The sequence below is a fragment of the Hylaeus volcanicus genome, chromosome 2, assembly GCF_026283585.1.
Source record: "Hylaeus volcanicus isolate JK05 chromosome 2, UHH_iyHylVolc1.0_haploid, whole genome shotgun sequence".
Taxonomy (NCBI): Eukaryota; Metazoa; Arthropoda; class Insecta; order Hymenoptera; family Colletidae; genus Hylaeus; species Hylaeus volcanicus.
The window spans coordinates 22,351,155-22,372,098 of NC_071977.1; the positions used below are offsets into that span (position 1 = coordinate 22,351,155).

Genomic DNA, 20,944 nt, shown 5'->3' on the forward strand with positions numbered 1-20,944 from the left:
GACTCAAACGGTTAAACATAATATTCTTAATGATTTCAAAGTTTTAGCATCTTCAAGAAAATGCGAGTAAGAGCAATTTTCTAATCTGTAATCAATAACGAGCTTCAAGGGAGTAATGTCGTGCAACGAGTCGGAAAATGGACTACCTTCGAAATTTTCCTTAACGAGAGCATACGATGGTTTAAAATGAAACTTGTGCCTATCAACGTGCCTAAGAAGACGCTGCGTGAATTTTTGTACATAATTCGTACGAATATTATACGAGTTATTAACGATACTACCACGATGTGTCAAAAGTTATCTCGTAAGCGATGGATAAGCTTCGGCAACTTCGGGATAAACGCAACAACAAAAATCAACTTCTCTTCATCTGCGAAACGAGGTAACCCCGTCAAAGCTGCCGGCATTTTTCTCTTCCTGTATCGCGCGAAGTGACCCGATTATTTCAATCCGCGATTCGAAACGCGTCATCGACGCCGTGGCTGGAATTGTATCGCGCAAAACCCGCTCGATATCGAGTAACCAAAATTAGATATCGACGAATCAGAACGCGGACGAGGAGGAGGATGACGATGATAACTATTCCATCGCCGATTTCAATATTTTAAGCTCGATCTATCCGCGTGCTAATTTACTTTCCCAGCATCGACTTTTCCCGCGCGTTGGCCAGCCATCAATCTCCATTACAGCTTCCGACAGCCATCGCTCTCGGACACACCCCTTCTGCATTCGCCCTTAAGCACGTAATATCGTTACCAATTTTTTTTCATCGGCTGTCGACGGTTCCCCGAACGTCGTATCTCCGCCGTGTTTCGTGGAAACCGTTCAACCCCCGTAAGAGAAACACACCCCTCCTCGCCGTCACGTTGAGAAGTTCTCAGACAAGTTTGGAGCGCGATCGGCGGCACGTGTCTTTGACTCTTTGTCAGCGAGCTACTCGACGCCCAGCGACCTAAGAAAACAGTCCTCGACGCATTCAAATGAAAATCAGCGAGAACGGTTGCGCCAACCTTCTCCGAGGAGGCTGAGAAGAATGACTCTGGAGGGTATACTCTGTTCGAATGATTCTCTACATGCTAGTAGGGGTTGCAAAGGCAGATCATAGTCAACGATATGTTTTTTTCTTCTTTTTATTCGAAGCATCGAGTATTTTACGTGTCTACGACTAGGAAGAGTATCGTAAATTCAGATGAGAATAGTAAATTAAAACAGATCGATACCTTTAAAATGCCGAAGTATAAAGTTTGATTCGAATACGCTCGACGCTTGGAGTAATAATAAAATCACGATGCTAACTCCTTGGATACCGTCTAATGCATCGGAATTTTTCCATTCCAGAGGTACCTACTGAATTTTTCAACGCGACTATGAATCGCAGCTGTATCGACGTCGAACTTATCGCTCGGCTGTCGATATGAAATTCTTTTCGATAGAAGCGAGAACTTCAAGAATCTTAGCGCCGGGAGTTCCTTTATTTCCTGTCCTACTTCGAGGCGCGATTTATAATAACGTGAAATCCAAGAATATCGGTACGAGTAGGTGCTTCGAAATAGATTCAAGTTCTCAAAGGCGCAACTGCTGAAGCGTTCAAAGGTACGACGGTAACTTGTTAAAAATAATGACCGTTTAGACGGGTTAAATTAGTAGGAGAAACGGAGGCGAGTGGATGTACGGATTCGATGTACTTTATAAATTGAAATAAAAATTACAAAGTCTACGGTAGCTTTCGCGCATCTGGGGTGGCATGGACGGAACCATTTGGACGGAGTTTACCCCTGAGAGACATTCTTCTCAGCTGCCGATGATACCAGTTGCCTCTGAATCCCAGACTGGTCGCGACAGGTCGAAACGTGAATGCGAGTTGCCCCGTGCAACAGGGGTCACAGACATAACGATTTTTCGGTCAATAATTTCTTCGAGTATCGTCGATACGACTCTGTGAACGATTACTGTGGAGCTGCCGTGTAAAACGCCATGTGACTGTCGACGTACAGAAATTATAGAACAAATGTCCCCTATGTGGAATTTGAACTCGTTCATATAGAATTGAAGAGACTAGCGAGATACTCCCTTCCTATTTTTAAAAGTTGTTCTAATAGAACACTACCCGAGACATTCGAAGAATAATTGGAACGATAGACCGTTCGTAGAAAATTCTGAAGTATTCCTAGTTTTAGAAGTTTCGAAAATTGAGGAAAACTGACGGAAACGAGGGCGCGTTACGAATGCGAATCGTTTCTTTTTCGCGAGGGAAACTTGGATCGCACAGGACGTGTTCTTCCGGGAGGCTCTTCTAGTCCACGCTGCCAGGGATTAGAGGGTTCTAATTACAGGAAAATGCAAATAGTTCGAACGGAACCGCGAAGTAGTAAACCAGTAATTACTAGTGCTAGCGGCAGTTGCTTGCCCGCTGCATATGGAACTTGGCATAACGTTATTGCTTCGCTAACCAACATTGCACTCTTTTCTTCCTTCCATCGTCAACGATTCGTCGGAACTCTCCTAGCATAACTAAATACTTTCTCGTTTCTTCGCCGTTAAAACCCGAGTTTCCTCGACTACTTCCTCAGTTTTCGTAGACTCTATCTTTTTTCGTCGAATGTAAAAAATTATTTCGAGAGACCTAAACTAAACGTGTGCGCTGGTCGAAGCGATTCTTTGATACGCGTTATTTTCCTGCCATCTGCTCGAAAACCGACCAGTCCTGTTTAATATTCGCGCTCCAAAATGTCCATCCACAAAGGGTTAATGCACCTTTCTTCCAACCAGTTATATTTACTCGAAGTTGAAATGCAAAATCAGAAAGAGCTTGTTCGAGAACTTGGCTCGCACAATGGGACCGCGATTAAATTACGCTTTTCGTTTTTATCCGAGCCCTATGTTAATCGTTTCTCTTATGACGCTCCTCTGTTTACAAATAGAGGATACGTTATCCTTGGGAGCTGTTCTTCCTCGTTTCAATAAAGTTGAAAGCTTCCGAGAGAATACACGAAGCGATAAAGATGGCCACGATGACTTATTAAATCGATCGTACATTATTCTAGTTTAGACTAGACGAGTACAGACTATTTCCTTTTCTCAATTTTTTCTTCGCAAGTTCGGCTCTTTTTTTACTGGTTAATCGCAATGTTTAGTGTAAAAAAACGGACAAGACTTTTGATATATCTAGCAGCTAATGCGTAGAAATAAATAAATAAATTTGTCAGCAGTTGAATGTCACTTTCACGATAGCGGCATAAGTAGTAGCAGTGTGAAACAACAATTTTTAAATTTGAACCGCTTGCGCTGGAAATTATTCGCGATGGCTAAACATATAAAAGAAAGTTATTCGTGAAAAAAATACTCGACGATATATTACGATAATGTGTAGAATAACCAGAGCATTAAATTGAAGTTTTAATAAGAGCTCTAATATAAAACAACGTCGTTTGTTTGGTTAGTTTTGGTACGTTTCGATATACATATACGACAAATGTCCACCATTTGTCACAGACAAAGTAAAAATTGTAAAGCGTCCAAATATTGAAGTTACACGCCGCGAGTTCCCAGTGCATGCGATTAACGATCAAATCTCCATCTTTCTTACCTTCCAGGTTGCTGGTTCTATGTAGTTACTCGGCAGATTGGGTCGAATCGCGTCGAACGACGCACGTCAGACACATCATGGGTGTTGCCATTCGAACGGACGAAAAGAAACGGTGGACGACTGGTGCGTCTCTCGGTAAAGGCGGCTCGTGGCCGACGAAAAACGAGACGTCGCGACGAGAGGTCGAGTCGAAATGAAAATTGCGCGTCGATACACGTGCCACCGCGGACATTATTCAGGGTCGCGATGCTCCAACACAATTCTCACGTGTCTTTAACCCGGGCCGCCATCTTGCTCCGTCCACCATGCGAGAGGCGCGATGCCCCACCATTTGACTGGTGCTCCCCTCTACCGATCTTTCCAAAGCGAACTTTTTGATACGCCAATTGCCTGGCTGGTGTCACCGCCGAAAAGAATTTTTTTACGGGACGGTTCCACACGGGGCCGCGTGGACCACACACGCCGGACCAATCCTTTGACGCGACATCTCCAATTCAGATAGAAAACGATAGCAGGACTCTCGAGATGCGATGGATCTAGCACCAGAGCCGAGCCACGAGGCGGTGAAACGCGTCTCCTGTCGCCGGGGCACCCGTGTGAATTGCAAAACGTTGCACGATTTTAATATCGTGCAGCCTGATTCGGTTTCGCATACGCGGCCGATGAGTCACGCCGTTGGTTCTCTAAAGCGTTATCATCGCCGTACGTGGCTCGAGATTTCGGACGTCAACCACCACGTGGCCAACCATAGGTCCCTCCATTCCTCCATTTAATTCACCGATTTCCTTCGGTTCCTCTATGGTCTTTATCGTGTGTAGTCCAGGACGATCTTCTTCTCACGTGTGTTGTATCGATGGTTCACTCTGATTCGATAATAAACCATTCGGTATCTTCTCTGGGTCTCGAAAAGAATCCTTTGTTTTCTCTATTGCATCGTTTAGTCCCTCCATAATCGTTTCTTTATTTAGTAAGAGTCTAGTGTTATCTTCCAGGGTGCTCCCAAGATGGTTAGCGTAATCATCGGAGATGTTTGCATTAAGGATGGTAGAAACATCTGCTATGACTTTAGGATTGGTTGCAAATTTATCTTCGTTTATCTCGTGAATTCGTGCTGGATGTTTGGTTAAGGCTCGAATATTTCCCATTCCATGCTCGTGTTCTTCATTCCTGATGTATTCGAGGATCGATACATTTCGCGTCTCGTCTATCGAGGAAAACTCCATTCCATTGGCCGACCTTGCCATCCTGGAATGCCGCGTCCTTGACTGGCCAGAGGTCAACAACTGGAAAAGGAACGCTCTAGTTGCTCGCCGCTCGGATCACCTTGACGTACGCGTCGACGATCGAATCCGTATCGATTTTCCCAAAACTATATTCCTCCACCGAGTCGACACGATATTTTCGTAACTTTTAATCCCCATCGTACCCCCTCGATTCCTGTCTAGATATGCCCCAGAAATTCTCTATGTTCGCGTAATGCAATTTCGTTTAAAAAACAAAATTCCGGAAAATTTCGTCATTTTCAGGGTTTCGAATCCCTCCCTCCTTAAGCGGCAACGTGTGACTCGCACATTCGAAAATAGAGGCGCCGCTTCGGTGGCCGGTTCGAAACCGCGACGCCGTTATCCGCCTTATCGCTGGGGCATTACGTAAGCCACCGCGTCGCTCACGTCTTTCGCAGAAGGGGGATACGTTGCACGACCGACGAACGATGCCCGAAAGGCGAACAGAACCAGAAGAGCAGACGCGAAAGACGATGCTTAACACGCGAAAGCACGAGCAGAGATGGACGAAACGCTTAGACAAGGGAAAAACAAACTTTGATGTCTAATTCTGACACGAAATACAATTGTTTCTGATTTGGTTATCCATGACTTTGGTATCTTAATGACCGAGTGTCGAAGAAAAATCGTAGAAAGTTAGAACAATTTATTTTAATTTTAATGTTCCATAGTTTTGGAACCTTGAACGTTGGAATGCCAACGAATAGTGTAAAAACAAATAATCGAGGCTTATATTGTGTTTTTGTTCTATCAAAGCAAAGCAATTCGTCCCCATGGAGATTATGTTTGCGAGAAACGTTGTAGAAGAAAATGAGATAGTCGATATAGAAGATATTACAAAAATGGAGAGTAAACGAGCTTAAAAACATTTCCGTCTTACTACAATCCAGGCTCTGCTAGTGGAACCAAAATATGTTCCACGACGAAGACTAGCTTATGGAATTGTTCGATCGGCTAACGCGAGAAAGTCGTCACGGCGAGTTTCCGTTCGTTATCAATTATTCGAATAAAGTTCTGGCCATCTCTACGAGGCGTACATACTCGTGACGCGGTCGAGTTTCAAAGCTTTCCTCGTGACGATCGCCCGTACTCGGCGCCGCGTTCACGTGAACGCGATTTACTGCGCAGATTCAGAGTCACGCGGCGGTTCTTCATTCGTACCTACGTCGCGCGCACGATAAGTCGTTCCTCTGTCCCGCCGTTGCCCCACGGACGTCGAACTTTCCTTATTCCCACTTCGCGGCGTCTCTCTAACCTCTTTCCGATACGTATGACTTACGTTTTCGATCCTTTTCCTCGTTCCCGTGGCTGTGTCTAGCTCGTGGTTCTCTATTTCGCGTGTCTCGCACATTTCTTGCTCGTCACTCGATCCGTTTCCGATAATTCCCCAGTTTCGGCGGGTTATGCGTACGTGTATCTCTGCGTGTGTATTTCTTTTGCTTTCGCGCACTTCCAATTTCATCCATAGCGTTCCGTTCCTACCGTACGGGTTATCGTAGGGTAACCCCTGTCGCTGTCAAGTCCGTTGTTACCGGCTGAACAAATTTTCGATACGCCAGGACTGACCCGTTTCTTTGTTGTGGTTCCCATGATTGCTTTCGCAAGGGATTCCGCGGTGTAGTGTTTCCCTCGCGGGTTTCCACGATTCTCACGGATCCCGACCCGATCGCCGCGCTTCCCGTCGTGAAAACAAGCAAACATATCGGTCGAGCGGGACACGTTCCGCGTTCGGCCGTTTCGTTTCGCGTGCCTTCTTCCCCGTGTCACACCGTCGACGATCCATTCCGTTCGTGCTGTCAATTCTGTCTGGGTCTACGATCGAGCGTAACGAAAGACGGCACCACACCGCACGCACGCCACGCTACGTGGGAAACCGTGAAAGTATGCGCAGTAAATACACGCGACGAACCCGCTTGCTCACGCACGCACGAACACGCACGTTTGCGAGAAAACATGTACGAAGAGTCGCGTGCGCAGAAGCAAAGCGCGCACACGCGAGAGACGCAGTTTAAGCCTCGAGGAAAGAGCGACGGCGGTTCTCTGGTCTCTCGTACTACACACTGGGTGGCCCGGGTTAGCGTACGGCGCAGTTAAAATGGCCGCGCGAGTGTGTTTTCTCTCTTCGTCTGTCGCGCCTCTTCTGCTCGCCTCTCTTTCTCTCTCTCGTGGCGGTTCGTTGGTGGCACACGCGCGGGCGACGGCGGCATCTCGAGATATCCTCCTGGCGCACCGTGACATCTCGCGTGCACACTCGATCCGAGCGGAGAACGTACGACGTCGTAACGGCGTACGATGGCATCGTGAACAAACGACGAAAGGGCCCCGTGTATACGCGTTGGCACTACGGACAAAGACCGCGATTCGCGATTGACACTCGACAGACGGAGCAGACGCGCGCGAAGATCCGCGTGGGACTGTGCGCGGTGGCGCGAGTCGGACGCCGTGCACGTCCAGAAGCACCGAACGAGATGCGACGCAAGAGAGGGGACAGCGCCGCTCTCGGTCGTCGCCGGAACTACGAGGGTAAATAGCGCCCCGTCGAGGAGGGGAGGCCAACGGGCGTGTGGGGCGGTGGGGTGACGGGGGAGCAGGGACTTTCGCGTATACCGAGCCAGTGTACGCCGTCACGGGGCGCGTGGGGGACGGAGGGGGACGCCAGGGTCGGGGAACGGTGACGGGCAAAGGGAGGAAGAAACCGAGGGAGACGGAGACGAAGCGTGAGGGAGAGGAAGAGGAGGAGGAGGGGAGACCATCTCAAGAGTGCGTCGGGCCAAGTGCGCGAGTGTCGTCACATCCGGTATTCGGGGTGGCGCTGTACTGGCCCGATGTGTCCGTGTGTGCGTGCGTGTGCGCGATAAAAGCCGCGGTACGCGCGTACGCACACGCAGCCCTCGTACTCGTGCAAATGAGTGCACACGGGGTGGAGAAGTAGTGTAACGTGACACAACGCTACTCTCTGGCACCGTGTACACGGAAAATTATGTGGCACAGGTCGCCGGGATTCTACCGATACGAGCTGTCACGTGAGACGAACATGCGTGGCCCGTTTTTCCCGCTTGAAAAATTCATGCCGCCGTTTCTGCGCTCCCGTAACGTTATCGCGACAAATTTTAACCTTCGCGACGTATCGATACCCTGGACCCTTATCAAGGCACAACATTTTAAGAAAAAGTAAAACTACAAAGGAACGTAGGAATTTTTGGGTCACGGGAAGATCGAGACCAACGAGAAGCAAAGAATAGCGACGACGGTGGTTTCAAAGGTGGCACGCGAATATGGACAAAGCGCGCGTAATCCGCTCGGAGGGACGAAGATTATTGCAGGGGAAGCGAGCGTTGCTCTATACGTCCCTGATTGTTACGGAATAGAGATGGCAGAAATAGCACTGTTCGTCGACATTCCTTATAATCCGAGCGCCTCGACGCTGGGACACACAGGAAAATAGCGTATGACACGGTGTGCGCGACAAACCGTACCTCGTGTGCGTAGGTATGCGATGGTTCGTCGCTTCTCGGTGTGCACGCTCCACCACCGACGCGAGCCAACGCGACACACGTATCGCTCCTACACTCCGTTTTCTGGAATGAGCCGTAACCAACACGCTCTCGTAACCAATTAGATTTGTTCGTGGCCTCTGGACTGGCACCCGTGAGAACACGCGACTCGTACAAGCTTTCTTCCACGCGCGGCGACCACCGCGGGACGAATTCCAGAGATCGCCGCGACCCATGCCACGGAGACTCTTGTATCGAATTAAAAAGACACGGGTTGGAGATTGGAGTCATGTATGGTATCAAAGACTAAAAAGATACGCGCAGAGTTTGTTCGAGAATAGGAAAAATGATATATCAGGTTGGTTTTGTGGCCAAACATCATGTGGATGGAAGTGAAAGGAGTTCTTGTTAATGTATCGTATATTTGAGAATCTCTAGAGAAAATTCTAGATGACAGAAACTTGTGTTATTTAGAATTAAAATTTCCTTTAGGATTTAATTCCAGAAAAATGAATAGAAGTCTCGATTGAAATCGATAGTTAACGAACCATGACCTCTAAACCAGCTATTCGCAATACTGGCAAAACTATCTTATCCAAAGGAAGCCTCTCCAGTTTACACCAGGAAGCATCGGTTTCTCTCGTCGGTTGGTATCAACAACGTTTCATTCATCGCTTGTCGCGACCTTGCGCAATCGCCAATATTTACTTCTGCTACAAGCATCGGAATTTCCAAGAAGGGATCGCGGAAACATCCAGAAGAGCTAAGAGATATTGCGTTATCGATTCGACGATTCAATTTCTGTAATAATAACGCAGGGACGTCTAACGAGAGGGAAACGCGAGAACTTTCCATTGGGCTCGATACGTGGAAACAAGGGTTCGTCTACGAGCGAGGAGAAACACGGCAGGGAAAGCTGGAACACGCGATACCGCGAGCTTTTCGTCAGAACGAAACGTCAGTAGTTATCGTCGCGCGTCATCGGTCGCTGATCATCGCGAAACGGGCGTGCACGTTCTGGCCAGATAAATCAATATGTCGAGTGGAAATTTATTCCACGATATGCGGAGCGTCGTCGGTCGATTCAAAGGTTTCGCTCGAGACAGAACGTCGATGTTTCGCTAATGAAATCGATCATCGTGAATGAAATGCTGCATCGTTGCGACGTCAAACGCCACGTGACTCTTATTTCTCTCTCCTCACGTGTGCCCGCGTAGGTATCGCTTTCGAGGTCGTTCCATGACAGTGTCGAACGATAACGCAATGTTCGCCGACTTTTCGTTTTTACGTCATTTGAACGCTAATGAGCGTACACGTCATCGGTGTTCCGCGTAACGCGAGCCTTGCGCATAACAATCGTCTAGATCCTTCGAGCTTCGAGTGGAGCGGCTAGAAGGCTAGAGCTGGCTAAAAATCTTGTCCAGATTTCGCTAATTTCGATGTGTTTGTCGATACAGTGTGAATTTATGCATCAGAATTAGAATAACAGATTTAAATTGACGTAATAAACGTAGATAATTTGTTTCAAACGGCACGTTTAGAGTGTAAAGTCCAGATAAACTTTTAATTAATAAAAAGAGATAGCAATTCCTCGAGAATTTTCACGATCAGAGAAAGGGTGAACGGGATTGTCGCGAGGGTTTCTTTCCACCGTGGAATGTTCGTGATTCGCGAGCATTCACGTGCCTGCGATTCGATCGGACTCCGCGCACAAATATTTGCTTTACGTTGCGCACACTGTGTTATTGCCGTTGCATAAAGTATTACGTTGCTCTTTTTATCCGCGATACAATACACCCGCGCTTCTTCGCTCGGAAAGTTTATTTTAGGCGCCAAACGTCTCGCCGCGGTGTAATGCTCGCGTGACGGACAGCACTTTTGAGTCCATTACACGATTGGAACGTTAAATTGGCATCGAGTAGGAAGCAATAAAGACAAATACGTATGACGTACCGTGGATACGACTAACGAATAGCGTAAACGTATCTCCGACCCATTAAGAGACAACGTTGCATCGACTTAACATTTCCCCAATGATTGCCTTCGATTCAAATGCGAGTGAAATTTGCATTATCTGTCGTGTACACGGGACGAGGACCTTAGCTCGTCAATTTTCGCGTAGAAAAATCAACGCTCAAAGAAAATGAGTCGAGAGGGCGAGATAGAGCAGAGGAGGCCCGAGACGCCCAGGAGGCGAAGAAGCGACGATTGCGCGTCAGAACTTTCGCGTAAACATGCTTTGAGATTACTTCCCGGGCTAACACTATCGAGGGAATTATCAATTAGAATTAATTAGCAATTAAGCCAGTCGGCGGACCAACTTACCGCGAGTTACGTCGACGACGGCGCAAAGAAGGACTTTGGAGGAGTCGTCGACACGGATCAACCTGGCGGTGTTCTCATTCGACTGGATTTTGAGCTGAGATTCGCTTAAGCACCTCGCGGAGATTGTCTAGCGATATTTCCTTTAACGAACCGCAGATTCGAAGAAGATGATCAATGGGGGCCATATTTGCAAAATTAACGATTGCTGGGTGTTCAAGGAATTATAATAAAAATAACGTACCCGTATATCGTATAAATAATTATATATATTTAAATAGAGCAAACGGTGGAAGAAAGTATAAAAGATATTGTAGGTGGTATTCGGACGAGCGTACGATTGGAACTGACCAGGTAACAAGGTACGGCGGCAGAACTTGCACTTTCTTAATACCCAGGTAGCTAATAGTCATAAAAAGGCCAGGGAGAGCGAAAATAACGGTTGTCATAAATATATATCGAGCGTAGAGTTTTCAGAAACATATGAAATTGTTAGCTTACTGCACTGTAGTAAAGTGACTCACGGATTTTCTTGAGTAGCAGTAATTTCAACGAATCCGCGAATGGCGATTCGCGGTATGTCTATGAGACTCGCCTGATTAGAAAAGTGAAACTCAATACCTGTATCGCGTGCGATAACATGGAAGCTAGAGCGTCGCAAGGCCGCGCGACGAGGATGATGAAGCTAATTTCCATGTATCGCGATGATTCACGATTTTATTCATTTTCGCGGTACATACCGCCGAACTGAGTAGTAATCGATGATAGAAGATAGACAAAATCAAAGTAAAAGGATGTAGTATCCGCGCCTCCCATACCCAAAAATAAAAAGTCAAACGACAACACGAAACGTAGGGTACGGGGTTGCTCATGTAAGTAAAGCGGTCGACTGTAGATCCGAGGATTGTCGGTTCGAATCTCCGTGCCTTATTTTTCGTTTATACTCTTACAAGGATAAGTAACATTACCACCTAACGAAAGGCATCCGTTTTTCATTTAAACTTGTTGAAGAAAAATAATATCAAGTATTTTGAGGGTTTTTGAGGGTTTCACTTTGCGTGAACGCGAGGCGACGAGCCCTACGTTATACCTGCGAACGTCTATCCCCACCGGCACCGTTCAATTTTATTGCAACTCCAGAAAGGACCGAACGACTCTTTCCTTCCATTTTTAGTCTGTAAGAGACTCTGTAACGATCAAGTCAGCGCGTTTACTTGGCGCTTGGCTAAATTAACATCAATTACATATAATTATATTTTTCTTTGATTGAATACCTTTTTCTGTTCGAAATCAACCTTCAACAAAATTCCTCCTCGGGATGCAATGGCAACAGTGACTCCTTATCCCTTCTCGATTTCTAAATATTTTCATTCCACGATGCCCAATTCTACTCTGATCATAGACTAAGAATCATTATCGAACGAAGAACATTTGTCGAATGGAATCAGAGTAACGGCGTATCGAAGCGAGACCTGAAAATATCCTCCACTCGTGTTCGGAAAATCTTGACAGCTCTCGTGAATCAGACTGTAGCCAGAATGCATAAACGAGTGGAATTGATAGCGTCGCTGACGTACGCTCGCAATAATCTTGCTTATCTGCCAGATACCTCTTTATTATTGTGACATAAACGCGATGACGTTAGTGCTTACGTTCGCGGAACGCCGCGAGAGGTGCAAACACGATGTTATTTCGATGAAAGGTACGATACCGTGACGACGCAGAAATAGACGACGATTTCTGTCCACGAGGAAACGGAAAAAAGATGTAAAGTCTCAAAAAACCGCGCAGAGGCTCGAAGAGGAAACCGCGCGGAGGCAGCGGTTTACTCGAGGCCGGGATTGGCCTCGGTTCTCGGTGACACGGAGAAAGAAACAAGGAGACGAAGAAAAGTCATGAACGGGCACACCAGCGCCGAGGACGGGAGGGGACACCCGAGAGGAAAGGGAGAGAGTATTTTTAGCGGTTACACATTGTTGTTGACTGCTTCTGACGACATTGAACCGCGAGCTCGCGAGAGAGCGTGTGGAGTAACGCGTCGGTGCCCTACGCGCCTCGAACACGCACATGCGTGGCCCACGAAAACATCTCTTGGGGTCGCGAAATATGTATCAAACGCCTACGCGCAACTTTCCCCGATCCTCTGGATGCGGTCGAGGCGGATTCTCATTCACGCGACGCGTTCGAGTTTACTACGAAGGTGTATAGGATGCCCCAAATGCTACGCCATTTTTTAGAAATAGTAGCAGCGGAGGAAAAATTACTGTGGGGTATATGCTACATGTATAGTACAGCTGAATCACCGAGAAGGAAATGTGGTAATGAAGATGAACATTTTGAAGCGTTAAGGATGTTGGGTATTCAAATTCCTATTTGGAGTGTAATTAATTCCAAGTTCTACACAATTTTTATGTGTACCTTAAAGCCTAATTTTATTTAGTGCTACACGTGTGCGTTACAGCTATTATCAAAGTATTACCCCAAATGTATTCCACGGCATTTTTGTAAATTTTAGTTTACAGGGGAATGATATGCTCAACAGGCCAGAATAACGATTTCAGTTGCAGCTGCATTTGCCACCCAGTTGGAACGCGCTCGCTGGAACCGACTGTAAGCTCGATAGATATTATCGAGCCCGCTATCGAAGCGTCGTGTAATTTCGGCTGTCTCGCTCCGCTTCTCGAGTTCCGTGCGCTCTTGACCAAGCTGTGACCCTTACGATACGATTCACACAGCATGGCGGGGCGGGTCGCGACCGTTTTCTCAGATAACGAATTCATTCACAACCCGCGGCAACGATTCAAGCCCGCTCGCATGCCTAACGAATCTGGAATACCGTCTTGAATTTCGTCGAATGTCTTACTACAGAACCGGAGAGACCACGCCAACGTCTTCCAGGGCTGACCTCTCGGATATAAATTCCATTTTCCACATTTTCTTCCGCGTAAAGAATAACGAAGAAGTTCTGGCTATTGCGAAAGCTGTTCCTAAGAAGTCGCCTAATAGAACATTTTGTATGCTTTCGTATTCTTAAATTCATTCGTTCAAATATCGCTTCGTTAACATTCAAATGAAACGTACAGAATTAATAGACAGAAATATGAAGTTCAAAACATGTAGAGTGATGTTTGAATCAGAGTGAGTCTGTTGCAATTTCTATTCTATATTATCACTGTTGCATAAACCTATATCGTATACCTCTGACTCGATACTACTTTGACAATAGAAAGTAAAAAGGCAAATTGTACCTAGTTCTCTATTCTGATAATTCACGCCACAAATCGCACCAAACACTTTGACCAAAAAGAATAAGATTTAATTTCGAAAAGAATGAATGAAAAGCCCCTAATCCCATAAAGGTTTCCGCCCAGGATATACAACAGGCGCCGCTGAATCTGTCTCTGCCCTTTGGTTTCAATTCGCGACGCTTCCATCGACGAGGACGTGACGCGTGAGTCAGGATCTCCGACGACGCGTTATTGGAATTTTTCCGAATCATCGCGCAAACGCGCGGTATTTTCTGCGTGGATGCCTTCCTCGCGAATCGACGCGTACGTCTTCCCCCCCCCCCCCCCCCCCAGGAGAATCGCGACACCGAGCGTCGTGAGATTCTTTTGTTAAAATCTGGTCGAGATCGAACGCGTTCTCGCAATCTCTTTCGTACTCGATCGACAACGTTCCTAGAAACGATTGTATCGTTTTTCTTTACAAAATGTATCGAGTAGTTAAGGATACATGAGATGCGCCAAGTTTCTTCTATTCGACACGAATTTCTTAGGACGCAAAAGAAATCCCCCCCCCCCCCTTCTCTTTCTGCGACTATTCAACAGTTTGCGTACCAAAGGGTTTTCACGAAACACGGTCGAAAAACTTGTTGATTAATTTATGAAATACTATTAATTTATAACGGGTTACAACGAAATACGAAATGTGTTACTTGGATTACAGATAGTAGTAGCGATGCGACTGTGAGCGCGCCGTCAGATGTCTGTATCGACAAAATGCGCTGGGTTTTTTCGACACGAAATCTGAAGAGCGCGAAAGCGGCCCGTGGTACGCAAACGGTTAATCCACGTCTGGGAGCGTGTGCCGTATATAGGGGAGGCGTAGAAGAGGGAACCATATAAGAAGAGAAATATTTCAGGCACAAGAAAGGAAAAGGTGACGGTAGAATAATAGTGTGTGCGCCTATCAGCGTGCAAGAGTGAGAGAGACTCGATGCGTCCTAAATGACGCAGACGCCTACGCACACTGACGCATACGCGGTCGATGCACGTCGTGACCGAGTAAACACCTTGAAATTACACTCCTTGGATCTGTTGTTACCGAAAGTAGTGTTCGCGTGATCCGTCTGTCACAGCTAAGACGCCAATAATTCGGGCCAATAACCATAATCGTAAATTACTAAACTAAATTTTGCTAAACGATGTGGACTACCGCGATAGTTATCATGTTGTTATTACGTCCTCAGATATCCCAATGGGTCCTGTTCTAACTTATTTTTTGTTCAATGTACCGTTTGGGATTTTTCCAACCATCGTTTCAAAGGGTAACGAATTTCGATCCGTCACACCGCGAAGATGGCGTAACCCCGCGTTGCACGATGTGACGCAAGACGAGAAGGTCGGCGTGAAACTCTTGAATGGAATCTATCGGTTAAATGTTACACGGGGTGATACATTTCAATAAACTATTCACGGAACAAAGGATATATTGCTACGACAGCGGTGGGCGTGAATGGTTACTCACGTCGCATAGGCGTTTCAGCGTAGACACGATCTCGTTGCATAGCTGGACTTACCTGCAACAGAAAGAAATGTCATTCATTAGCGTCGAACAATGAGGCGATTAATTCTACGCCGTTCTAGATCGTGCGTCGTATTTTCAGCGTATCGTCTAATACGATCGAGCCGTTGCGACCTCGAGGCCAAGGAACATTGTCCTAGATCCTGTTGTCGGATCGTTCGCGGTCTCGATTTACCGGGAGGAATATCGATGGGTCAGGGACTAGGGTATTCTTTCATTTGTCAGGACTGGTCGACGAAACAGGGGGTATTTTCGTAAACAAACAAAAAAAAAACAAAAGCAAAACATACATAGACCCTCGATTCTTTGGATGGATTTTAACATTCATGAAGCAACAGTCACGTTGTTCGCTATACAGACTACGAACTCTTCTTCTAGAATAAAATTGATACTTCTAGAAATGGAGTCAGAAGAGAGGCCCAAGACGTCCTAAAAATGTCTCATTAACGTGTAGTTCGATAGAGATTCATTACAAGGAATCAGTGACACATTGGCCTTCCGATGCGAAAAGATTCCTCATCCCTGAAATAGACGAGGAGTTCCTACGCGGGTTAACGCAATGGCCGTCATGTTTCGGGAACACTCGACGGGGCAAGAAAGGTCTGCCAGTGCATTATTAACGGGCCAGGCTATTTGTACGGCTTTTCTGTTTCGCATCGACGCGGGTATTCGCGGATGAGGTCGATTTGGCAGAGGGCAACGTTGGCATAGCCCTCGAAGGAGCTCCGCGCCAGATTGTCGCGATCAGGACAATGATCTCGGGTCGCTGGCTGCTACCCCAACCTAACACCCGAAGATCTTTCTGTCGATCCTACAAAAGCGTCACGAAACACACGGTGCCGCACCACCTGGACCTTGAATTCATCTTGGCCCCGGTGGTAGCTCTCTCTTTCGCTCGTGCCGTGCGTACACACGGCCACGAGCGTGCCCGAAGGGGCCCGCATCTGCCACCTTGTGCCGCGTGTTTCGTCCGGTATCTTGACTCGCTCGATAATTGCTCGCCCATTGCCGCGAAACGCCACGACGATTTATTCTCGACGATCGTTCGAGAAACCCGTCGATTCCAGTCACGTAAACAATCTAGTTACCCAGTTAATTCCGCCAACTGTAACCCGTGCGGAGACGTTCAAATGTTTAAGTCTCGAAGATATCTCGGTTGCTGAATGAAATGGTGCAAGGTAGCCTGTAGGGAGACTATTATTCGCATTAGCGAGTGTAGTGTACAGGTTCGTCTTCCTCGGATGGAACCTTATCGGGGGTTAATTTCTTAGAAAATGATTCTTCTTTTACTTTTGGCGTATATCATGAATCTGATAAGACTAACTGTAGTTAAGGATGAAAAAGTGTACTATCAACAGACCTAACCCAGACGATGGCTAATCCAAATACGAAACAATACAGAGAAATTGCCACTATGGTTTCTCTCGAAAGCAAGGAATGGTGGTCGGGTGCGTTTGGTTTTCCGGGGTTAGACGATCGCAGGAAAAGGGAAAAGTTGATGGATGCCGAATACCCTCGTCTGAGCCATTTCGAGGATGGTTCGGCAGGGGGGGTGTGGCAGGTGGTGGCCGCGGCATTCAGGAATGCTTGAAGCTGCGTCTACGAGGCACGCGTTCGCCAGTGCGAGCAACAGTGTGTAAATTTATCGTTCGACCAGCATCGAGGAGCATTAAATGCGATCGGATAGCGATTATCGTCGGATGCGTGGACGATGTCACGCCGCTGTCGCGATCGTTAAATCTTTTTGAAAGCACGCGTCCCTCGACTCTTGACACAGTTTGAAAACACTTCTCGGAGAAAGTACTGTGTAGTAATCGCGTAGGTGGTTAGCGCGAAACCGCGGATTAATTTAAAACCACCGAGACAGAAGAGAAAGAATCAGGAGGATCGCAAACGAACGAGGAGCTTAACGTCGAGTGGTTCTAGGTGGTTGATGGTGGTGAAGTAAGCGAGGGATGAGAGTACCAGAACAGAAGGAGGAGGTGGAGGAGGTAGGGTGAGGAAAGGAAAAAAGGAAAAAAAAAGAGAGAGGAGGATAGGATCGGACAGAATGAAAGAGGAAAAGAGCGAGGCAAGGAGGAGGCAGGGAGGCTTAAGCAGGGGGCAGCAGGTGATGCACCAGGTGGAGGACGATGGCGCGTGCGCCGTTTTGCCCCCCGCCTTCCGGTCACGTGCCCAAGCCTCAACCCCTCGCCTCCACCCATTCTCTTCGCAGAACTCTCTCGCGTTTCTCTTTCCCTCTCGTCTCCACCTCGACGAGCAGCGATAACTCGACACTTTAGATTTCTTAATACTTATGGATCACCGGCGACGCGGTTCTTCCTTCTGTGTGGAAGGGCTCGTTTGTTTCGATGCTCGTCTCGTCATTGCCATAATATGAGGCAGGTAACAATTCGAATGGGATGCGTTGGTGCACAGCAACTGGGAACAATCATCGCATCACCACGCGATCGTCCTGTCTGGAGGTGAAAAGTTGACAAGTCGGTTTAATTGGTCTCCTAGATTGGCCTATAGAACTCTACAGTATAGTATGGATCATAATACTGTAGTATTCTATAGTATTATCTAGAGTTACCAATCAGGCCCACCAGCCAGCTATTTATCTCTGCATAGCACACAGTTTTGTCGTATAATTGGAAAATTAATGGATACTAAATTCGAGCTGATCTAGATGAATTTAGAATAGAAGATATTTATAATAGACATTTTTTGTATGGAAATGTTATCTGAGGCATGAATGGTAGCATGGGTAAAATTAATCTTTTTATTGGTGTATCTAAATCTCGACAAGAGTATTCGAGGGACGAGTGTTTTCGCAAGCAGAAAGGTAAACATGTTTTCGCGACAAAAGAAAATTATTGACCTGGTTAAGTTCCAGGAAACTCGAAAGACGAACTACGCAGCCGGGGCCCAACCCGCGAATCTCTTGTTTTATTTCGCACGAGTGTTGTTTCGCCGTGCATATCTTGGCAAGAAACCCCCATAACGTTGTAAATACCTCTGCAACATTTGTTACCCGTGTTTTCTTGCAACTCGATACAAGATCGTATCAAGTCTCGTCAGGTTCGTCATCTTAATAATTAACTTCGAGACACAGGTTTCAAAGTGAACCCCTCCTACCATTTTAATAAAATTTTCTATGTCTGTTATGCGACACACGTTGCGCGTCGAGTGTAGACGCAGCTTTAGCGGAACCGACAGATGTCGGCGCGGAAAGAGAGAAAGGTAGCTCCGATAGAGCAAGATGTTGCAGGAGGCCGAGGAAGCTCCGCTGTTCGTACGATTGTCTGTATGGTGTCGATTATCTTTTGTATTTATTTGACCCGACTTTTATTGCTCCTTCCGATCCTCCTTCTCCTCTGGCCCGCTCCTTCTCTTCGGTTCGGGCCGCGAAGGCACGAAGGGCGAACGAAACGGACAGGAAGTCTGATAACCATCGACCCTTGCCGCCTGCCGCCTTCCAGAACCGAGTGCTCTGTTTCAGTGATCCCTTCTTTTTAGGGATTCTCGCCACTTACCGATTCCCGGTTCGCCGGAGGAAAAATATTTGTCCGAGTGCAGCGATAAAAATACACACCGTCGACGACAGAGCGACGAAACGCGAAAGCGCGGAGACAAAACTTGTTACAATGCTTGGGCTCGAAATAAACAGCGACGAACGATAAAATGAACCGCGGAACAACGTTTGTTTAGTGTAGCGTCGCATTTTATTACGCGATTCGTTAAGGTGATACTTGATAGAAGCAACAAATTTGGAAGTGATAATTTGAAAATAACGTTGAAAGCGTCATCGATCTCGCTTCAAACTACTCGTGTCAAAATGGCGTCGGTGATAATTCGTACAAATTCTATTGTTTACACGACTCTGTCTTCGTTTCTAGGTAAACCGAGACAAAATTGAAAGCAACTATCGAACTACTCTGTCTTCGTTTCTAGGTAAACCGAGACAAAATTGAAAGCAACTATCGAAGAAACCAGAAATAAGTTTGAACAAGCTCAAACTTTTCCACTGCGATTCATTCTGAAAGGATCGCGGACTACTCGACGACTCTGGGTGGCGTAACCCCTCGAGAGATAAGCACACGTGGAAACAGGATCACCGTAAGTGTCCGAAAATTCGCGGAATGCTTAGAACTGCAACTGGCTGGATGAACAGCACGTTCACGATACGCCTGCGTCGAATGCCTGAATCTTTTTGTGCTTAGCTCGTGTCTAGCCGCTGGCGAAAGAAAATACTTTTTCGAGATAGACGATGGAGCACGACTTCGTTCACCACGATTTTACTGCATCGTCGCCAACAGGATACAATAAAAAAAAGAAAGAAAAAGCTGCCAATGTTGTCGCACAACTGTCAATATTGATCCTCCTATCTCATTCATGAAATTTTTCGAGAAGTTCAAGAGCAACAGGCCGGTGTATAGTCATAAACCACTCTCAAGATATCAAGAAAGACCGACATTCAAACATGCTGCAGTCCATGTGGTCATAGGTAGGTTGAAGTCATCATTTTGCTGTTTTTAAAAAATACAAATCCTCAAACTTAAGGAATGCCAACTTTGAGAGTTCTCATTGCTTAAATCGTTTCAAAAACAACCAAACGATGATTTAAACCTGCTCTACTCGGAAGAGCTCGGATTCCCATCAAACGACTCATGAACACCTTCTTCGCCTCGATTATACAAAATTTCCAACCACTCGACCGCTCCGCTCCAAATTTCCTACGTTACATTCTGCTGAAAAATTCCTACGCTAACAAAGTTGCTCCCCGTCGATAGAATCTCCAGTGGCGCGTCGTTTTCGGCAGAGAGTTCGAATTGGATCGTCGCGAGGCTCCTCCGCAGCGCATCTGTCCTGTGCGCCGGAACATTATTCCATCAGAAGGGGGTCGATAGGTCGAAAGTATCCTGGAAGAAGCCAACTCACCTTTTCGTGGCTTCTCGGTAAATATACGCCGTGTATACACATTCGTGCGCGTCCGTCTGCCCGGTGCACGGGCCACGTGCCACGTGCGTGTCAGCTGCAATACGACGAGGAGTTGGGTTCTTCTCGAGGCCCGTGTGTGCGCGAGTAAAAGAAGCTGTCTATGGCCTGGGCCCTCCTTTGGCGATTTTATCGAGAGAACGGGACGACCGACGCTGCACCGCGCGAGCGAAACGGAGACGAGGAAACGCGCAGAAAGAAAGGAAGCTGACGACGGACGACGACGCGAGGCACGACGCGAAATTTGTATGTGAATGAAAATCTTGAACGGTAAAAGATAAACACTTTAAGAAAATAGACCAATTTCTCTTTGCCCCGGGTATTGTTAGAGGATATTGTTAGAGGTGATTATTGGACATAGCAGAGGCTGGAATAACTTTTGCACTCGTCGAAACGGATAAGGTGTCTTCAAGAACGGATCAAGTGGGCTTAAAATTGTTCTTTTATACGGAGAGAAAATGCAGAAATCCTAT

The 20,944-nt window shown here is 46.7% G+C and overlaps 1 protein-coding gene across 4 annotated transcripts in view; it reads right to left on the reverse strand.

Annotated features, from left to right (window-relative positions):
* The window catches only part of LOC128884672 (serine/threonine-protein phosphatase 4 regulatory subunit 1-like), a 163,869-nt gene that overhangs the window by 100,656 nt on the left and 42,269 nt on the right, over positions 1 to 20,944 (reverse strand). Inside the window, exons 1-2 of one of the 4 annotated variants that reach the window (XM_054138187.1) lie at positions 6,149 to 7,284; positions 3,587 to 4,869 (exon numbers count right to left, since the gene is read on the reverse strand). The exons of the other annotated variants lie outside the window; for them this stretch is intronic. The gene's annotated coding sequence lies outside the window, so the exon portion shown is untranslated. Of the gene's footprint in view, positions 1 to 3,586; positions 4,870 to 6,148; positions 7,285 to 20,944 lie in introns of those variants that run through there. 4 annotated transcript variants of the gene reach the window in all.